Below are 21,839 nucleotides of genomic sequence, written 5' to 3'. Positions count from 1 at the left end.
AAAGAAAGATGGGAAATAGAAAAAGAGATAGGTAGAGATTGAAGGACAAGGATCAAATAAGGCTACAGTGCAAAATAATGAAATGGTACTAAGAATGTTAAAAACATAAGCCTTAAGACCTTGTGTCTTAATGCACAGAACTTTCTTAAAGTGCAAATAAATATAAACAAATAGGATTAGTTGGATTACAGAGACATGGCTGCATGGTGACTAGGGAAGGGAACTGAATATCTACAGGTATTCCAGTAGTAAAAAGTACAGATAAAAAATGAAAAGTAGGTGGATAGCATTGGTGGTTAAACAGTAAATTAACAACAACTAGAAAGGACATTAGCTCTGGTGAAGTAAAATTGTACAGGTAGAGCTGAAAAAACATCAAGGAGCAAACACCAGCAGTTTATGGGCAACTTTAAACTGCATATGGCTTGGGCAATTCAAATCAGTAATAATATAGTCAAGGAGGAATTCCTGGAGTATGTACAGATGCCTATTTGGACCCTAGATTCAGTTTTGTATAATGAGAAAGCTATAACTGTCAACCTAACTGTGCAAGAACCACTGGGGAAGAGTAACCATAATATGATAGAATTCATTAAGATGGAGGGTGGCACAGTTGATCAAGACTCAGATCCTGAATCTAAATAAAGAAAACTACAACAGTACGAGATGCAAGCCAGCAATAATTAGTTAGGGACGATTCTGAATGCTCTCAACATGGTCAATGTGGAAAGGATATTTCCTCTTGCAGGTCAGTTTGGAACTAAGAGGTACAGTTTTAAAATTAGGGTTGCTCTTTCTGGACAGAGATGAGAAAAACTCTACACTCAGATTTATACAATTTTGGAACATTCCACTTCAGATGATGATGAAGGCAGGGTCATTGAACACAAATGAGTAGATTCTTGTTAGGCAAGGGAATGAAGAATAATCAGGACTGATGGAAACATGGAATTTGAAACTCAAACTGACCGATTATGGTGACATTACTGGATTGGCAGGCTTGAGGGAACCAAATAATCTACTCAGAGTCACACAACTGTACAACACAGAAGCAGACCCTTCGGTCCAACTCGTCCATGTCAACCACATATCCTAAATTAATCTAGTCCCATGTGCCAGCATTTGGTCCATATCCCTTTAAATCCTTCCTATTCACGTACGCATCTAGATGCCTTTTACATGTTGTAATTATACCAACCTCCAGCACATTCTCCAGTGTGCGTGCGTGCGTGTGTACACACACACACACACACACACACACACGAAAAAGTTGCTCCTTAGGTCCATTTCAAATCTTTCCCTTCTCACCATAAACCTGTGCCCTCTAGTTTTGGACTCCCCTAGAGTAGAGTAAAGTAAAATAGCTTTTATCTGGTCATTTCTACCATATACAACTGATACAGTGAAAACAGGACAGCTTTCCTCCAGTATCGAGGTGCTACATTGATAGCACAAACTACACAACTGGACACAGCATAAAGTTCATAAGTGCTAAACACACAAGTTACAGTGTAACAGAAGAATGATGATGATGAGTAGACATTTTTCTAGCAGCAATACAAAAGAATTTCAGATTGGAAAGAGTCTGATTATACCGTGTTAAGGAGGCTGATGGCTTGGGGAAAGGAACTGTTGTACAGTCTGGCTGCAAGAGACCCAATGCTTTGGTATTTTCTACCAGATGGCAGGAGGGAGAAGAGTTTGAGTGAGAGGCATGTGAGGTCTTCCACGATGCTCTTAGCCTTTCGGATGCCACGTGTGGAGTAAAAATCTGTAATGGAGGGAAGAGAGACACCCGATGATCTTCTCAGCTGTTCTCCCTATACATTGTTGGCTCTTACAATCTAAGATGGTGCAATTCCTGAACTAGCCAGTGATGCAGTAGCTCAGGGTACTCTCTATGAATGCTCTGTAGAATGTGGTGAGGATGGGGAATAGGATGTGGGCCTTCCTCAGCTTGGGCAGAAAACAGAAATGATGCCAGGTTTTCTTAGCTATGGTGCTGGTGTTGACAGTCCAGGTGAAATTCTCCACCAGGTGTATGCCAAGAAATTTAGTGCTCTTCACAATCTCCACGGGGGAGCCATCGATGTCCAGCAGCGAGTGGTCACTCTGTGCCTTCCTGAAGTCAACAACCATCAATTTCATCTTGATCATTTTCAGACCTAGTTTTTGGCTCTGCACCACTTCTCTGAATGCTGACTCGTCGTTCTTGTTGATGAGACCCACTACAGTAGTATCATCAACAAACCTGATGTGATTCAACCTGTGCATTGCTGCACAGTTGTGTCAGCAGGGTGAATAGCTGTGGATTAAGCACACAGCCCTGGGTGGCCCCCATGCTCAGTGCGGTGGTATTGGAAATGCTGTTCCCAATCTAGACTGACTGAGGTCTCTCTAACTTGGGGAAAAGACTTCGGTAATTCACACTATCTGTGCCCTTCAGGATTTTATAAACCTCTATAAAAGGTCACCCCCCCCCCCCCCCCCCAACGTCCTCAACTCCAGGGAAAGTAGCCTTAACCTATTCAACCTCTGTCTATAGCTCAAACCCTAAACCCCCAGCAACATCCTTGTAAATCTTTTCCATACCTTTCCAAGTTTAACAACATCTTTCCAATGGCAGGGAGACTAGAATGCAGGGCAGACTGGGAAAGGACAGTAGATTTCCTTCCCCAAAAAGTACATTAGTGAACCAGGTGGGTTTTTCCGACAATTAACAATAGTTTCATGGTTTCATTAAAATTTGCATTCCAGATTTTTATTGAATTCAAATTCCACCACCTGCAATAATGGGAATCCAACCTGGGTCCCCAGATTCACAGTCTAGTAATAATACCATTAGGGTACTGCCTTCCCATAGCTGAACAGGATCTGCTATTCCAAAAGGAACAATGATTACACTTTCATATTTCTGGTGATCCAGAATATTGATTAGAACAAATTCATTCCTACATGTGGGAATCACTGACACAGCCAGCATTTACCGAACAGTCATAGATGGGTTTTAGAAGGTAAAGGTGGACAGTTCTTGCGTATTGAATGCAATGGAGTTGATTACGCCATATCAGAGGTCAGTTAAGAGTAAACAAATCACTGAGAGATGGTTATATGAGTAATTGATTTCCTTTCCAACAGGACATTGTAAAATATATAGTTTTTGCAATAATCCAGTGCTTTCATGATCACAGTTCTGAGATTAGCTTTTTATTTTAGATTTAGTTGGCAGATAGCGTTCAAATTCTTCCAGCTGTGGTGATGGGATCTAAACTCACGTCTCCGGACAATTAGAGTTATGAATCTAGAATAACATTTCAATAAAATAAAAACAATGCTACTGAATCTCAAGCTGACAACAGAAATCATGGATCCAAATGTTTCTTCAAGGCTGGTGTTCCAACAATTAACATTCGCTGCTTACAGCAATTCACAGCCAGAAGGTTGTGGGCTCGTGTCCCACTTCAGACACTTCACCACAATTACCAAGCTGACATTCCCAGTGCTGAAAGAGCACTGCATTCAGAGATACTGTCCCTTGGATGAGTTGTTGAACCAAAGCCTCAGGTGGACAGAAAGGCTTCCATCACTCTATTTTGAAGAGGACCAAGGAGTTCTCTCTGGTGTCCTGACCAACATTTTCCTCGCAACCAACATGAGAAAAATAGATCTATTTCTTTTTACATTGCTGTTTATGACTGTTGGCTGTACTCAACTCAGTGACTGTTTTTCTTTCATTACAAAGTAACCACATCTGAAAAAGTACTTAATGGACAGTAAAGTGGTTTGGCATGTTTTGAGGCTGTGAAAGTCACTACTGAATACAAGTCTTCCATTTTCTTTACTGAGAAAGGAAAGCCATTCACAATCCCACATGCTTGTCCGAAACCAGACATATACATAACCAAAGAATTCTTCCCATTCTCAATCCAAGGTATTTGTGTGATTGAAAGTAATTCTGCTATTATTCAAAGACTAACAAAAATTCATCTATAGGTCAGGAGTCTGGTTTAACCATGTTTTGACCTGAAACTCACATTTGGTCAATAGAAAACCTGTGCCCAACCTGCAAATACTCCCAGGCTTACCAACCACTTTTAAAAATATATTTTAAATTGTTTTTTTGGTTGTTGCATTTCTGTCAGTCAAGAGATAAATATTAGCAGATGAGCTGCTTTGCTGAATCAGAACATACTCGATAATGAAATTAGACAATAAAAATTAAATTATCTGTGGATACCTAATTTTGCAAAATTGCACATAAGTATCTCGATGCAAGAACCCTTTGAGATCATAGTCATTAGATCATTGAAAACAAAAGTAAAATGACAGTCTGTCAGCCATGATAACGTGGAGAACACACTCATATGCAGAAGAGAGTACATCAAACACAGATTGATAGTTCAAGTCCGCTACAAGAAATGGAGACCATAATACAAACTGACACTCAAATGCAGTGCTAAGCAAGTGTTCTCGTATCAAAGATGTTATTTTTCAAATGATATTGAACAGAGAACCCATCTGGCCCCTCAGGCATGAGATTATTTCAAAGAAGATTAAGGTGATTTCCCTGGGGCCCTGCAGTAATTTGCGATTTTAGAGAAGATTTGTAGCTCAGGTTGTAGGTTTGCTTGCAGAACTGGTAGATTTGTTCTCAAATGCTTTGTCACCATGCTGGGTAACATCATCAGTAAGTCTCCAGTGAACTGCTGGTGTTTTGTCCCATTTGCTATTTATTTGTCTTGGTTTGTTGTGGTGGGTGATATCACTTCTGGTCCTTTTCTGAGAGGTTGGCAAATGGGTCCAAATTAAATGTGTTTATTGATTGGAATTCCAGTTTGAATGCCAGGCCTCTGGGAACTCCCGTGCGTGTCTTTTTTAGCCTGTCCCAGGATGGATGTATTGTCCCAGTCAAATTGGTGTCCCTCATCGTCTACATGTATGGATACCAGTGATAGTTAGTCATGTCTTTTGGTGGCTAGTTGGTGCACATGTATCCTGGTGGCAAGTTTCCTGCCCGCCTGTCCAATAGAATGTTTATTACAGTCCTTGCAGGTATTTTGTATATGGCATTCATCCTGCTTGTTGTTGGTACAGGGTCCTTTAAATTCATCAGGAGCTGATTCAGTGTGATGGTAGGTTTGTGAGCTACCATAATGCCGAGTGACCAGAGTAGTCTGGTCGTCGTCTCAGAGATGTCTTTAATGTCTGACAGGGTGGCTAAACAAAGACACGCATGGAAATTCCTAGAGGCCTGGCATTCGAACCGGAACTCCATTGACGAATACATCAATTTGGACCCAAATTACCAACCTCTCAAAACAAGAACCGGAAGTGAAATCATCCGCCACAACAGGCCAAGACACATAAATAGCAAGTGGGACAAAACACCAGCACTTCACTGGAGACTTACTGATGATGTTACCCAGCATGGTGACAAAACATTTGAGAACAAATCTACTAGTTCTGCAAGCAAACCTACAACCTGAGCTACAAATCTTCTCTAAAATCGCAAATTACTGCAGGGCCCCAGGGAGATCACCTTAATCTTCTTTGAAATAATCTCATCGGAGGCTCACTGATGACGTTACCTAGCGTGGTGATAAAACATTTGAGAACAAATCTAACAGCTCTCCGAGCAAAGGTACAACATGGTCATGTAGTAATGTTTGACCCTCAACCAACTACAAGGAGACTACCTGGTCAATATCACATTGTTGACGCTAGGACCTTGCTGCACCCAAATTATTTGCAAATGTATTTCATTGGTTTGCATACTCTCAAATGTTCCAAGACCATAAAAGGCACGAAATAAACAAGAAAGCATTCTGATGAAAGGTCATAGAGCTGAAACATTCATTGTTTCTCTCCAAAAATATAACCTGAATTGAGTATTTCCAATATCACCTGTTCTTAATATATAATTGCGTTGTTACTTATTTCTCACCAAGATCAATCTCAAAAACTTCTCTCTTTGACTAAGGTTTTGATCATTCATCTCGACGTCCCCTCCTTTGGCTTGTTGTCAACTTTTCACTGACTGTGCTGTGCTCCTTCATGGAGATATTTTACTATATATGTCTATATAGCACCTTTTATGTGGTGCCATCTAAATTAATGAGTAACGTTATGGGAGGTCCACCAGCCATTTCCCATGACCAAGACAGCTTGTCATAATACTGCTCCTGTTCCAACACCAACCCAACATAGTATTTACAAAGCAGCATCAAAGACTTTGATCACAAAACCTAATACCACTTAGGCTAGTTGCCTGAATACATTTTGGCATCAACTTGGAGTGTGCTCAAAACATTAGCAGATTTTCATTCCTCCTTACCAAACACAGCATAGAGAACTGGGCTTACAATCATGAAAAGCAAATATGCATACTGACACAAGTTTTAGGAAGACAGAAAAGTTCTCTAGATCAAAGAAATCTGTAATCCTGCTAATTCCTATATTTTGCATCATCAGGTAGATACTGATGATTCAGATTTAAAATTTATCAAACATTAATTTGTGAAATTGTAACAAACCATCTCTAACATCTCATTTCAATGACACAAATGAAATATTTCTGATGTTCCATCATGCTTCATCAAAATAGGTTTCTGTGCTGCAACATCAGCATCAAGCAACAAAACAGTAATTTTAACTGAAGTAGTCTGACAGCAAAGCTGCACGTTCAAATGAGTGGGATTGCTGAGAAATGCAAACAACAAAATAGGTGAGAAATGGTGAGAGTCCCCATTACTGTCCCAGCTTATTGACACAGAAAACTCAAGAGAAAGGCATTTATTTTCAGGTCTACATTTGCTGCAAACTCTTCCAAAACATACTGAGCAAACAGAATCCGTATCAACAGCAGCACTTTGGTTGCTACCTTTCACCTCAAAACTTGCACAGAATTTGTTTTCAGAAACCAACCTTTTTGATTGATTTCAATTGAGTTGTTTTGTAATTCCAACAAGCGTAAAACTCCCTGTTAATGATAGACTCTGCATTTAACTACACAACATTAAAAGGAAATTTGATTTGCATTTCTACAGAATCTTTCAAGACCTCAGAAAGTCCTACAGTATGTTACAAAAGAAAGACGGCACTTACGATGCTTTTCACAATAACCACGTATGTTAAACACTTGCGAATCAAAACTTTTTTGTTAAAACTGTAGTCATTATTGTAATGTATGAAATGCGATCAGCAAATTCCCACAAACAGCAACATGATCATGACCAGATTAATCTGTTTGTGTGACGATGACTGAAGGATAAATATTGATCAGGGCACCAGAGACTCCTGTCTTTTTTCAAAACACCACTAATAGAGCTAGGGCTCCCATAATCCTTGTGACGTTCTGCCAACGTTATAATGTAAAAAACGTGGCAGTCCAATTTACACACAGCAAACTCCCACAAATATCAATATGATAATGACCAAGTAATAACAACCGATTAATCTGTTAAAGTGATGCTGAAAAAGTAATACAATGATAGGGTCCTAGTCTCTGGACCAGAATATCTGCGTTCAAGTCTCACCTGCGCCAGTAACAACATCCTTCAACAGGTTGATTAGAAAAAAAAAGTTCAATTTTTAAAAATGGTGCTGATTGAGAGCTAGATATTTCAAAATAGGGCCATGCAATTTTTTTTGACACCCAAGAGAGATAGGACTTCAGGCTAAAATCTGAGCCAAAGATAGTACCTCCAATATGGTATTACTCTCTGTATTGCACTGGAGGGTCAGCTTTGTTTGTTGTGTTCAAACTCCAAGGTGGGACATAAATTCCCAGCTTTCAGATTTAGCAGATACTCTGCCATTTTATTTTTATCTACTAGAGTGAAAAATTTCAAATAATATTGCATCTACTATGTATTTGCCCACTCACACAACTTGTCAGATGTCATCCTAAAGCCTGTATATACGCTCGTCACCACTCACAAAACTACATGGCATTGTGCTGTCTTGAAAGTAAAGTTGGAAATATTATATTTGATTTTCTGATCCAAATGAGTGACACGCATTGTGAATCATTGGTGCTGCAAGCACTGATCCCTGTGGTTTTAGATTCATCACCCTCATACACTCATTTACTAACAAACCATTTATTCCTTGACTTTTTCCTGTCTTCAAAGCAATTCTCAATTCACTCCTGTATATTCCCAACCATCCGACGTGTTTTGATTTTACATAATTTCTTATGTGGAACTTTATAGAAGGCTTTCAAATAATCCAATATATATCCCAGCCATTCATTCTCCCTCGTCTCTTCAACTGGTTACATCCTCAAAGAAATCCAGTATGTCTGTCAAACACAATTTCCCTTTCATAAATTCATGTTGCCTTTGTTAACTTTTTTTTGTATTTTCTAATTTTCTCCTCCTTCATAATAGACCCCCATCCTTGATAACAGACTTTCTGTTAGCCTAGTTATCTTTCTAGTGAGACTTTAAACCAAGACCCTATCTGCTCACTCATAATTGGACAGAAAAGATCCCACGACAATAATCAAAGAGGAGGAGAGGAATTCTCTCTAGTGTCCTGGTCAATGTTTATCCTTCAAAAGATATCACTAAATCTCAATGATCACTTTGCTGCTTTAGCACAAATTAGATGCCATGTTTCCTAAATTATAAACTCTAACTACATTTTGTTAACCATAATGCACTTTGGACTCTCCTAAAGTAGTGAAGAACACTGTAGAAATGCAACTTTTTTCTGTCCTTAATGAAGCGGACTACTGATACACCAACAAAAACCTTGCGATGAAGGTATAACAGCTTTTCAAATAATTTTATGTGCTGTGAATACTAGGATATTAGAATATTATCCTTACCTCTAACTTCTGGATTTGAATTGCCTCATCATTTAAGGACTGAAAGTTACTTCACTGAAGCAGTCATAAATAATTTAAGTTATCTTAAGCATTTTCAACCCAGTTCTCAATAATTAGACATGATTCATCTGCACTGAACTAAAACTTAATTCAAGGCTGGAATTTTCACTCCAAGATACCGCAAGGTTAGTTGGTCAACAAAGGGAAAATAATCATGTAGCTAAGATGGATAAAGTTGATCATACTAGAGGGTATGTTTGTAAAATTCCAATCGCTTCATAATGTGAACAGGAATAGGTTACTATTCCTACTCACATTATGATGCGATTGGAATTGTACAAACATTCCCTCTAGTATGATCGCACTCTTTCACCATTGGAAATTAAGGTTTCCAAATAATTGCAATAAAACCTGAAAATGAATGTTCACCACACTGAAGATCACTGTATTCTGTTTAACTACTTCTCTTCTATGATTACCAAGAGTTTATTGAGTGCCAGACACTAAGCAATAAACATTAAGACAAGACAAGGGCTAATGTCTATGCGTGACTTCAAAAATGGAGATTACACAATATTTTGTAGTCATTTCAGAATATAGGGAAAGTACATTCTAGGAGTCATTCTCCAGGAACTAAGTGTCCAATTTCCCAAACACTGAAAGCAAAACAAAGGAATACATGAAACTTACAGATCAGTCAGCATTGACAGTAGACAAATTTCAAACACAGAGATAGACCCTTCTGAAAAACTATATTTTTTAAAATGGCAAATGAACAGCAATTTATAAAAGGTACAGAGCACCTGGAAGAGGGACAAAACCAAAATGGCATAAAGACAGCTTCAATAGAAGAGACTGTTTCACAGAGTAACCATGATAGACAGAAGTGATCACAATAGAAACCACAACGAAAATAATGAAAGCAATGTAATAAATGCAGATGGCATATAAACCAAAGGAGTGAAGATGTGACGTATGTAAGGCAGATCTGACATGGGCAAAGGAGTAGCCAGCAAACAACTGGAAGAGTCCAGCGGTTTAGAAGAAAAAAAGATCAACATCAAGAATACAAGATTTTCTGATCAAGGCTCCATACCCAACTAAACTACACCCATTCAAAACATTAGCTCTTCCACCCCATATATCAGCATTCCTTCTCAAGAGAGAGGGTCAAACAAATGTTAAAATCTGATCTTACTTAAACATTGTTTATCCTTTCTTCTCCAACACAGTTCTCTCATTTAAACATGTCACCGAAAGCAGCAAGACAGATGTACATAATATCATAACTTAAAAGCATGCTGCATTCACCACTCAGTGTGGTATTCATTGAATCTGATAAATCAGCAATAGAAATAGTCAACGCCTGAGAGCATGGCACTAAACTAAATTAGCATATACCTGTAATTGTCTGGGATAAAAACAATACATGCAGTTTAAACAATTTGTTCAACCAAAGCATGCTCAATTCTGAAAGTTAAGCTACTTATATATAATTAAGGATTGTCAATTTGTCAAAGTACATGCAAACCGTATTCAATGTTGGGTGGCTCATATCCTGCACTGCATCCATACTGCACAAACTCTTCCAAAAAAAAGATCAGAACTGTAACAAAACCGCAAACCTAAAACCTGTTAGACATTTCTACACATCTGTAAATAAGATTTAGAATTTTCTTCTCTAAACTTCTGCTAGCATTCTAACAAATTTATACGATTAACCACCGCAATTTGCAACTTAAAGAAACAGTTAGTTCAAAAATAACTAAGTATACATATTTTTCAACACTGCATACTATCCATTGTACAAAAATACAGCATGACTATCTGCTGAAGACAAAGGTCAATGGCCAGAGAACATTAGCCATTATCGGTGTCAGCTTGGCTCAATTGTAACAAGATCAACTAGGAGAAAGTGAGGACTGCAGATGCTGGAGACCAGAGTTGAAAAATGTGGTACTGGAAAAACACAGCAGGCCAGGCAGCATCCGAGGAGCAGGAGAATCAACGTTTTGGGCATAAGCCCTTCTTCAGGAATGAGGCTGGTGTGCCAGGCAGGCTGATAAAAAGGTAGGGGGAGGGGCACTGGGAATACGATAGGTGGAAGGAGGTGAGGGTGAGGATGATAGGCCAGAGAGGGGGTGGGGACGGAGAGGTTGGGGAGAAGATTGCAGGTCAAGAGGGTGGTGCTGAATCCGGTATTCGGACTGAGATAAGGTGGGGGGAGGGGAAATGGGAAAGCTGGAGAAATCTACATTCATCCCATGTGGTTGGAGGGTTCCTAGGCGCAAGATGAGGCGCTCTTCCTCCAGGCATCGTGTGGTCAGGGTCTGGCGATGGAGGAGGCCAAGGACCTGCATGTCCTTGGCAGAGTAGGAGGGGGGAGTTAAAGTGTTCAGCCACAGGACGGTTGGGTTGGTTAGTGCGGGTGTCCCAGAGGTGTTCCCTGAAACGTTCTGCAAGTAGGCGGCCTGTCTCCCCAATGTAGAGGAGACCACATCGGGTACAACAGATACAGTAAATGATGTGTGTGGAGGTGCAGGTGAATTTGTGACAGATATGGAAGGATCCATTGGGGCCTTCCATGAGGGAGGTGAGGGGGGAGGTGTGTGCACAAGTTTTGCACTTCTTGTGGTTGCAGGGGAAGGTGCCGGGAGTGGAGGTTGGGTCGGTGAGGGGTGTGGACCTGACGAGGGAGTCGCGGAGGGAGTGGTCGCTCCGGAACACTGATAGGGATAGGGAGGTAAATATATCCCCTGGTGGTGGGGTCTGTTTGGAGATGGCGGAAATGACGGAGGATGATGCGATGTATCTGGAGGTTGGTGAGGTGGTAGGTGAGGACCAGTGGGGTTCTGCCCTGGTGGTGATTGGAGGGGCGGGGTTCAAGGGCAGAAGTGCGGGAAGTGGAGAAGATGCAGTGGAGAGTATCGTCGACCATGTCAGAGGGGAAATTGCGGTCTTTGAAGAAGGAGGCCATTTGGGTTGTTCGGTATTGGAACTGGTCCTCCTGGGAGCAGATGCGGCAGAGGCAAAGGAATTGGGAATATGGGATGGTGTTTTTCAGGAGACAGGGTGGGAGAAGGTGTAATCTAGGTAGCTGTGGGAGTCGGTCAGTTTGTAGTAAATGTAGTCGGCCACCCGAGATAGAAATGGAGAGGTCTAGGAAGAGGAGGGAGGAGTCAGAGATGGTCAGGGAAATTTGAGGTCGGGGTGGAAGGTGTTAGTAAAGTGGATGAACTGTCCAACCTCCTCGTGGGAGCACGAGGTAGCGCCAAATACAATCATCGATGTAGCGGAGGAAAAGGTAGGGGGTAAGGGGTGGTGCCAGTGTAGCTGCGGAAGGTGGACTGTTCCACATATCCGACGAAGAGGCAGGCATAGCTGGGGCCCATGCGGGTGTCCATGGCTACTCCTTTGGTTTGGAGGAAGTGGGAGGATTGGAAGGAGAAGTTAAGAGTGAGGACCAGTTCAGTCAGTCGAAGGGTACCGGTTGGGTCGGTGGGAGAGGAAGAAGCAGAGGGCTTGGAGGCCTTCGTGATGGGGAATGGCAGTGTATAGGGACTGGATGTCTATCGTGAAGATAAGGCGTTGGGGCTGGGGAAGCAAAAATCATGGAGGAGGTGGAGGGAATTTGGGGGAGGGGCAATGGGAATATGATAGGTGGAAGGAGGGGAGGGTGACGGTGATAGGCCGGAGAGGGGTGGAGGCAGAGAGGTCGGGAAGAAGATCAATTGTAACAACCTTTACTAAGTAAGGAGGTGATGGCTCGAGACCCCAAGCGAGAACTTAAGTACAGAGATTGACAGCATAGAAAACTTCCAACATGATCCTCCAAACAAGCTGATAAGCTAGGAGAAAGTGAGGACTGCAGATGCTGGAGATCAGAGCTGAAAATGCGTTGCTGGAAAAGCGCAGCAGGTCAGGCAGGATCCAAAGAGCAGGAGAATCGACGTTTCGGAATCCTGAAGAAGGGCTCATGCCCGAAACATCGATTCTCCTGCTCTTTGGATGCTGCCTGACCTGCTGCACTTTTCCAGAAACACAATTTCAAGCTAATAAGTTAGGTTCACCCTTTTCAGGCTGGTGCTCAGGATCACAGGACATGATGCACAGAAAAATAAATTCAAGTTCTGCTGGTGTACCAGTCAATGTTTCTCAGGCATTCAACATAAACAGGCAAAAAAAAGTTATTGCTGGTGCTAGACAGCTGCTCAGACAGCTTTTGTCATCACTACACTGTAAAAAGTAACTCATTGTGTGAAGCACTCTGGCCTTATCAACAACACAAGCTGACTCCACATAAACTGAGCTTTTCATTCTCCACTCTCAGCATCACTGTCCAATGCTCCTTCCTGTACCAGTAGCACATTAGTACCTACTTTCCAGTTACAATCGGAAAAAAAATTACACAACCTACAGTGTTTTTACATTGTTTTAAAATGATCAGGTCATTTATAAGTGGAACAAGATTCAAATGTTTTGGTTCCTATTTGGTGTGAGACAGCATAAAATCTGAATACAGAACCACTAGCTTGCAGAATCAAGTTGCTTAACATATGAGTAATGTTTGAGGACTGGGTCTATACTCGATGGTGTTTAGAAGGAGGAAGGGAGATCTGATTGAAACATAAAGAACACTGAATGGCCTGGACAGTATTGACATTGAGAAGATGTTTAAATTGGCAGGAGAGACTACGATCCGAGGGCACAGCCTTAGACCCTAGGGAAGAGAAACTTCTTCACTCAGAGAGTGATGGGGCTATGGAATTCATTGCCACAAAAGGCTGTGTAGGCCAGATCATTAAGTATATTTAAGACAGAGATAGATAGGTTCTTGATTGTCAAGGGGATCAAAGGTTACAGGGAGAAAGCGGGAGAATGGGGCTGATAAACTTATCAACCATGACTGAAAGGTGGAGCAAATTCAATGGGTCTAATTTCTGTTCCTATGTCTTATAGTCTCTTATGCTTCATCAATAAAAATACAAACAAGGAAATGTCACAGGAGTTAAAAGACTAATGCAGACTATTTATTTCTGTTGGAGGATACTTCAAACATTCCATTATAACTAAAGAATCTGGGGAAGGAAGTAAGTACAGTAGCATCTCGACTTACGAACTTAATCCGTTCCAGGACCTGGTTCGCGAACCAAAAAGTTCGCAAACTGAATCAATTTTCCCATTGCTTGGATATTTCCAGAGTCTTTTCTCTTTTTTTGTCTCTTGGAGGTTGGTGATGCCACAAGAAAACGATCCAGAGAAACTTGTTTTTTTCTTTGTTGCAGAACTTTCCGAAAATGAGATATCACATTGTCATTTAAAATGTTCACTGCTCTGTTGGTCACAGTTTTGTTAGGGTGATGCCTCTCAACAAAAGCCTGCACTTCACTCCAAATGCTACAAATGTCTTTGATTTGAACACTTGATACATCTTCCCTCTCATCTTCCTCCTCTCCAGAATGCTCCTGTTGCATAACCTTCACCTGCTCCTGTTGCAATTCAACAAGATCTTCGGTGCTGAGTTCTCGTCTGTGGTCCTCCACCAGCTCCGCCACATCATCCTCATCGACCTCCAAGCCCATATTTTGGCCCAGGGTCACAATCTCATTCACTACATTTACTGATGTCTCCTCCTCAAAACCCCCGAAGTCTCTCTCAGGTTCACAATCTGGCCAAAGTTTCCTCCAGGCCGACTGCAACGTACGAAAGAGACCTCATTCCATGCCTTATCAATAAGGCTTATGCAGTGGAGGATATTGAAGTGATCCTTCCAGTACTGACCAAGGGTCAAACCTGAGTCTTTGGTGACCTGGAAACACCTGGCGAACACAGCCTTCGTATATAATTTTTGAAATTTGCAATGACATTCTGGTCCATGGGTTGGATGAGAGGAGTGGTGTTGGCAGGAAAGAACTTTACTTTTATGAAGTCGTATTCAATATCCAAATTTTCTTCCAAATTTGGATGGGCAGCAGCATTGTCCATTACTAGAAGACACTTAAGTGGCAAATTGTTTGTTTCAAGATATTCCTTGACAGCTGGTGCAAAAACTTCCGTCAACCATTCCATAAAAATCATTTGCGTGACCCAAGCCTTGCTATTCGCCCTCCACATTACCGGGAGTTTAGCCTTCAACACATTATTGCTTTTAAAAACGCGGGGATTTTCAGAGTGGTAGACTAATAGGGGCTTAATCTTGCAATCCCCACTTGTATTCGAGCACAATAAAAGCGTTAACCTGTCCTACGTTGGTTTGTGGCCCGGTAGTGCCTTCTCCTCTTGGGTTATGTAGGTCCTTTTGGGCATTTTTTTCCAGAAAAGTCCAGTTTCATCAAGTTAAAAACTTGACAAGAGGCATAACCTTCATCTTCGACAAACTTATTGAATTCCTTCACAAAGTCCTCCGCGGCCTTTTTGTCCGAACTAGCTGCTTCTCCGTGCCTTATTACACTATGGATTCCAGTTCGTCGACGAAATTTATCAAACCAATCTCTGCTGGCTTTAAATTCTTCAACATTAGCAGTACTTGTACTCAGCGGTGTCGCCAACAAATCACGGTGTACGTGTACAGACTTCTCGTGGATTATAGTCTCGTTAACACTATCTCCTGTAAACCCTTTTTGATTTATCCAAACTAATAATAATTTTTCAACCTCGACTAATAATTTAGGCCTTTGCTTCATTAAAATAGTCACTCCTTTAGCCATGTCAGCTGCCTTTAGTGCCTCTTTGTTCTTTAGGATAGTACAGATTGTCGATTTCGCCATGTCGTACTGCATAGCGAGATCAGATACGCGAGCACCATTCTCGTTTTTAGCTATTATTTCCTTCTTCATTTGTACAGTAATACGTTTAGGCTTCTTAACACCACTAACACTACCACTTTTCACTTTCTTGGAGCCATAAAGAGGGCTAATTTAATGCAAAAAAAACAAAAAAAGCGTAAGAATGCTTGGACGTTGGATGATGACAGCACGCGCGTGCCAAAGACGAACTGAATGAGATCACGTGGGGCCGAGAGCTTTTGTGTTTAAAGCGCATGTAGAAAAGTAGAACAAAGACAATGACAATGAAACCACGGCTTTTTGTGTTCGTACCTTGAATTTCGTATGTACTTTGAAGCAAAATTTTACTTACAATCCTGTTCGTAAATTGATTTGTTCGTGAACGGGGTCGTTCGTATGTCAAGGCGCTACTGTACTATCATCACTGAAAAACCAATATTAGACAAACTAATTGAGCTGAAGACAGATAGGTCCCCTGGCCTTCTAGGATTTTACATTCTAGCATTCTAACATCCTACCTAGATAGTGGATGCATTGATGGTAATTTTGCAAAAATCCTTGGATTGTGAAGAATACTAAAGGAATAGAAAACTTCCAGTGTGACATTCCTCTTCAAAAATAGATGGGAACCAGTACATGCGTAATATTTGGAATTTCCTCAGGTATTCAAAAAAGGTACCTGACAATAGATTAAGTCATAAGATAAATGACTTGATTTACTGGCATAGATGTGGTAGTAGTGGATGTAGGTTTGTTCGCTGAGCTGGAAGGTTCATTTTCAGTCATTTTGTCATCATACTAGGTAACATCTTCAGTAAGCCTCCGAATGAAGCACTGTGGATGTTTCCTGGTTTCTATTTATATGTTTGGGCTTCCTTGGGTTACTTCCTGTTCTTTTTCTCAGGGGGTGGTAAATGGGATCGAAGTCAATGTGTTTGTTGATAGAGTTCCAGTTGGAACACCATGCTTCAAGGAATTCTCACGTGTGTCTCTGGTTGGCTAGTCATGTCATTTTGTGGCTAGTTGATGTACCTGTATTCTGGTGGCTAGTTTTCTGCCTGTTTGTCCAATTTAGTGTTTGTTACAGTTTTTGTAAGGTATTTAGTAAATGACATTAGTTTTGTTTGTTGTCTGTATAGGGTCTTGCAAGTTCATTAGCTGCTGTTTTAGTGTCTTCGTGGGTTTGTGGGCTACCATGATGCCAAGGGATCTGTGTAGTCTGGCAGTCATTTCCAAGACAGCTTTGAACAGAATGGGACTATTTGGCGCCGCCCTTGTGGCACCGATCATTTGGCCCCACCGTTTTGACGCTCGTTACTTTGGCACTGAGCTGTTTGGCACCAATTCAGAACACAAAAAAAAGACTTGCTTAGTTAAAGAAAAGAGGATGACTAACGAGCCGATATAATTTTCTCAACCTGCTGCACCTCTGTGCTGGCATTTTGTGCTTCGTACACAAATACCCCAAGTCCCTATATTTTGCAGCTTTCGACATTTAAATAACCCATTTGTTCTCTTCCAAATGAACAACTTCACATTTTCTAACATATTCCATTTGCTTACTTTTACTTACTTAACCTATCATTGATTGATGTAACCTGCCTTTCAACCTATTTTTGCATGATCTGTACACTTGGCAACAGTGTGTTCACTTTCTTCCTCGAGGTCACCAATATGGTGCAGCAGGTAATCAGGAAGGCTAATCAAATGTTGGTTCATTTTTCAAGGGGGTTGGAGTATGAGAGTAGAGAGTCTTATTGCAATTAAAACAGAATTTGCTGGAGAAACTCAGCAGGTCTGGTAGCATCTCTGGAGGGAAAGCAGAGTTAATATTTGGAGTCCAATGACCCTATTTCAGGATAGCAACTGTGAAAGGTGCTGGTAAGACCAAATCTGGAGTAGTGTGAGCAGTTTTTGTCCACTGATTTAAGATAATTTATAATTCAGAGAAGGTTCACTAGGGTGATCCTCAGTATAGAGAGATTGTCTTATAAATAAGAGTCCCAAACATTTTCAACCTTCGCTTATCATTGAAATTTAAAAGGTGATTTCATGGAAACACATCGAATTCTTAAGGAACTTGACTGGGTCAATGCTGAGAGGATGATCCCCCTCCTGGGAGAGCCTTGGGCAAGAGGGCATAGTCTTAGAATACAGGGGAGCTAATTTAAGACCGAGATGAGAAGGAATTTGTGGGCGGCACGGTGGCACAGTTGTTAGCACTGCTGCCTCACAGCGCCAGAGACCCGGGTTCAATTCCCGCCTCAGGCAACTGACTGTGTGGAGTTTGCACATTCTCCCCATGTCTGTGTGGGTTTCCTCCGGGTGCTCCGGTTTCCTCCCACAGTCCAAAAATGTGGAGGTCAGGTGAATTGGCCATGCTAAATTGCCCGTAGTGTAAGGGGCAGGGGTAAATGTAGGGGATAGGTCTGGGTGGGTTACGCTTCGGTGGGTCAGTGTGGATTTGTTGGGCCGAAGGGCCTGTTTCCACACTGTAAGTAATCTAATCTAATCTAATTTCTTTTTCAAGGAGACCTGGGAGAATACCTTGTGTAAATCTGAGGTCAAGATACATAGATTCTTAATCAGTACGGAATGGAAGGTTACGAGTCAAGGGCAAGAAAGTGGATGTGAGGAGTGATCAGCCACAATCCTATTGAATGGTGAATCAGGCTCCAAGAGGCTGAACACCCAACTCCTGTTCCTACTTCTAATGGTTATGTGGCCAATGTGAGCTAAATAGCCTCTTTTTGCATTCGACCAATCTGTAAAAGAAAACCATTCAGTACAAGAGCTGAAAGCACTGACAAAGGTTGGCTTATATAATTGCTTGAATACACAGATCAATGTTTTAGAACTCTAGATTGGACAATTATTTGTTACTGATTAACTAAAATCCTATAAATCCTCATATTCAACTGTCTGATGTGTTGCAAAGTTTGACAAACCTGGTGTGTATATCTAAACAGTAAATACTGAAGTACAGTGACATCAGCTGACAACAGGCAGTTCTTGCCATAATGATAAACTAAACATTTCTAATTCAAGTCAAATGATGACTAAGGTAAAATTAAACTCCATGGAAGGCTCCCCCATGAAACAGCAAATGGATGGGAAATAATCCATTTGATATCATCTTTGACATTCTGCAATGTCGTTGTTGTTCAGGCCTGCTCCCACTGGGAAAAAACAACAAGACAAGCATTTCCTTATATGCGAGTGTCAATTCAAAGAAGCAGAAAACTGGGCTTAGGATCTGAATAACATTACATTATGGATAGGTATTTTCATCAAACCAATTTGTTCACAATATCTTAAACATACTTAAGGATTATTAAATTCAACTCATTCCTGAAAGTTGTTTGAACCATTGTGCATGGTAAATGAAATCTTAAAAGCTACACCAAATATCCATTACACTAATTGCAGAACCATAACAATTTGCTCTTTTTATGTTGCAAGTCAATGCTGTAATTGAGAAATGGGTGTTACTGGCAAGGCTATCCTAGGTCTCCCTCATAATGCAGTGGCTTCTAAGTCATACTGGAGAGAGACTGCAGATTCCCTTACAGATATTAGTTGACTTTTTAACCACATTTCAAAAGCTTCATGATCAATTTCAAGATTATGTTTCTTAAACTGGATATAAACTTCTATCCTCTGGAATATAACCTCAGAAATATAATCCAGTAAATGTTCACTATACCCATGCATGCACTCAAGTGAAATGGGGAATAGTAGAAACCGGGTTGTGCACTGTTGTTGATATAATGCTCACTAAATCACCTGTGAAAATCATACAAATTTAGTAGTCCAAATTTAAACTGCCTAGAATTAGCGTTCGTCTTTGCTTCACTAAGACTATGTGCCAGTGGGCGCAGTGAAAAGTACCTAGATTAAGGGCATCCCAAAAGCACGTTGAAATGCTAACAGATTTTCCAAAATATGTTTAAGTCTAGAGACAATAGGAAGCCTATCAAAAAGTAATCTATACAAAAGAAGGATATCCTGATGACATACAATATGTTTCTTTTGTGTAGACCCTGTATTGGACAGGACTTAACAATCCATAACACACACTTAAAAACAGTCAAGAAGTCACCAATGAATGTTTACATTCACAGACAATCGAAGAAGAAATTTGACAGACGTCCTTCCACCATTACACCTTTTAAAAGTTAAATAATGTGCAGCCTTTGCAACTGGAGCATTTGCTTAGGTGGGCTAGTAGATTACAGCACCCAAAATAGATGACCGAAAATAACACTAGTGGACCCACGAATGAGATGCTGCTAGCACCATGAAACATACGAAGACTGTCAGAGTAAAACTCCTAGTATGGAGGCGGGGTGGCAGGATCAGGAGGGGGGCAGAACAAGGGCTTGTGATTGAGGTTAGGGTAACAATACCTTCTAATGTAGGCAACTGGAGGGTGAGGACAGGGCAAGTGTAGGAGAGGGGGCAAGACAGAGTGCCAATGGTGACAGACAACATGGGTGTGGGGGCAGCAGCAAGGTTGCGAAGGTTTCTGAGTGTAGTACAGAAACATTGTAGATGAGTGTGGAGACCAGGGCTGGGTCAGGAATACACTATAAACTGGGGACAGATGACAGGACACAAGTTTATTATACTGAAAGGGCAAGCTGCAGGGAAAAGGGGGAAGGGCCAAGAAGGGAAGGGAGGGAGTCATGAAAATTTGTATTATGATGAGCAGGAAGATAGGAAGCGAAATCAGATGGTGTCAGGTTTGGGGTGGAGCTGAAAATGAACACTTTTTAGGATGGGGCAACTGGTCTGGGATCAGTGGGGGATGCTGGGGGCAGCTGGAGTTGGATAAGGGTAAACCTGGCTGGGGATACTGGGGGGGGGGGGGAGACCTTGCCTGGGGATCAGTGGGGGGGGGGAAACCTGGCCTGGGGATGTGTGAGGGGGGGTGGTCCAGGCCTGGGGATCGGTGAGGTGGAGACCTGACTTGGGGATCGGTGAGGGGGCAGTGGACCTGGCTTGGGGATCGGTGAGGGGGGTGGGGGGGGACCTGGCCTGGGGATCGGTGAGGGGGGTGGGGGGGGACCTGGCCTGGGGATCGGTGAGGGGGGTGGGGGGGGACCTGGCCTGGGGATCGGTGAGGGGGGTGAGGGGGATGGGGGGGTGGGGGGACCCGGCCTGGGGATCGGTGAGGGGGGTGAGGGGGACCCGGCCTGGGGATCGGTGAGGGGGGTGAGGGGGGTGAGGGGGTGGGGGGACCCGGCCTGGGGATCGGTGAGGGGGGTGAGGGGGACCCGGCCTGGGGATCGGTGAGGGGGGTGAGGGGGGGGGGGGGACCCGGCCTGGGGATCGGTGAGGGGGGTGGGGTGGTCCAGGCCTGGGGATCGGTGAGGGGGTGGGGGAACCCGGCCTGGGGATCGGTGAGGGGGTGGGGGGACCTGGCCTGGGGATCGGTGAGGGGGGTGGGAGGACCTGGCCTGGGGATCGGTGAGGGGGGTGGGAGGACCTGGCCTGGGGATCGGTGAGGGGGGTGGGGGGGGGGGGGGGAGCTGGCCTGGGGATCGGTGAGGGGGGTGGGAGGACCTGGCCTGGGGATCGGTGAGGGGGGTGGGGGGACCCGGCCTGGGGATCGGTGAGGGGGTGGGGGGACCTGGCCTGGGGATCGGTGAGGGGGGTGGGGGGGGACCTGGCCTGGGGATCGGTGAGGGGGGTGGGGGGGGGGACCTGGCCTGGGGATCGGTGAGGGGGGTGTTGCCTGCTCTGGGCTGGCAGGAAGCTGAGAGGTTGTTGTGAGGGTGTGAGATGGTTTGGAGTCGGGGCTGAGGGGGTCTCTAATCTCCCCCAGCCCTAACCAGAGCGGCCCCGGTGCTGATCCGTGCCCCTTACCTGCTGGTGTTCAGGCCGATCCCTGCTCTCTCGCTCCGGCCCTACTCTCCCCCGCCGAGCAGTACCGCCAACCTCGCGCACACCACCCACCGCTCATTGGCCACCTTCCACCAATCGCTGCCCGTTACCGCCTTTTACCAATCGCGGAACGGATCACCAGTATATCCAATTTCTATTGGAGAAAATGTACGTCAATCAAGGAATGGTGGGCTAATCCTCCGTGTTTTCGGACCTCGCCGCTTGTACGGATTTCTATTGGACTATATCGCTGCCAATCAAATATAGGGCGGGCGCCTTTGTCCAGTTCTAATGTACTATTGGACAAGACCGATATCAATCAACTGTGGACG

At 42.8% G+C, this 21,839-nt stretch overlaps 1 protein-coding gene across 2 annotated transcripts in view; it reads right to left on the bottom strand.

The window, feature by feature from the left end:
• Positions 1-21,577, bottom strand: part of far1 (fatty acyl CoA reductase 1) — a 98,572-nt gene extending 76,995 nt beyond the window's left edge. For both annotated transcript variants that reach the window (XM_060839022.1, XM_060839023.1), the window contains exon 1: positions 21,490-21,577. The gene's annotated coding sequence lies outside the window, so the exon portion shown is untranslated. The remainder of the gene's footprint in view (positions 1-21,489) is intronic.
• Positions 21,578-21,839: the final 262 nt, after the last annotated feature.

Source organism: Hemiscyllium ocellatum, chromosome 18 (genome assembly GCF_020745735.1).
Source record: "Hemiscyllium ocellatum isolate sHemOce1 chromosome 18, sHemOce1.pat.X.cur, whole genome shotgun sequence".
NCBI lineage: Eukaryota > Metazoa > Chordata > Chondrichthyes > Orectolobiformes > Hemiscylliidae > Hemiscyllium > Hemiscyllium ocellatum.
This window is presented reverse-complemented; position numbering and strand designations above follow the sequence as displayed.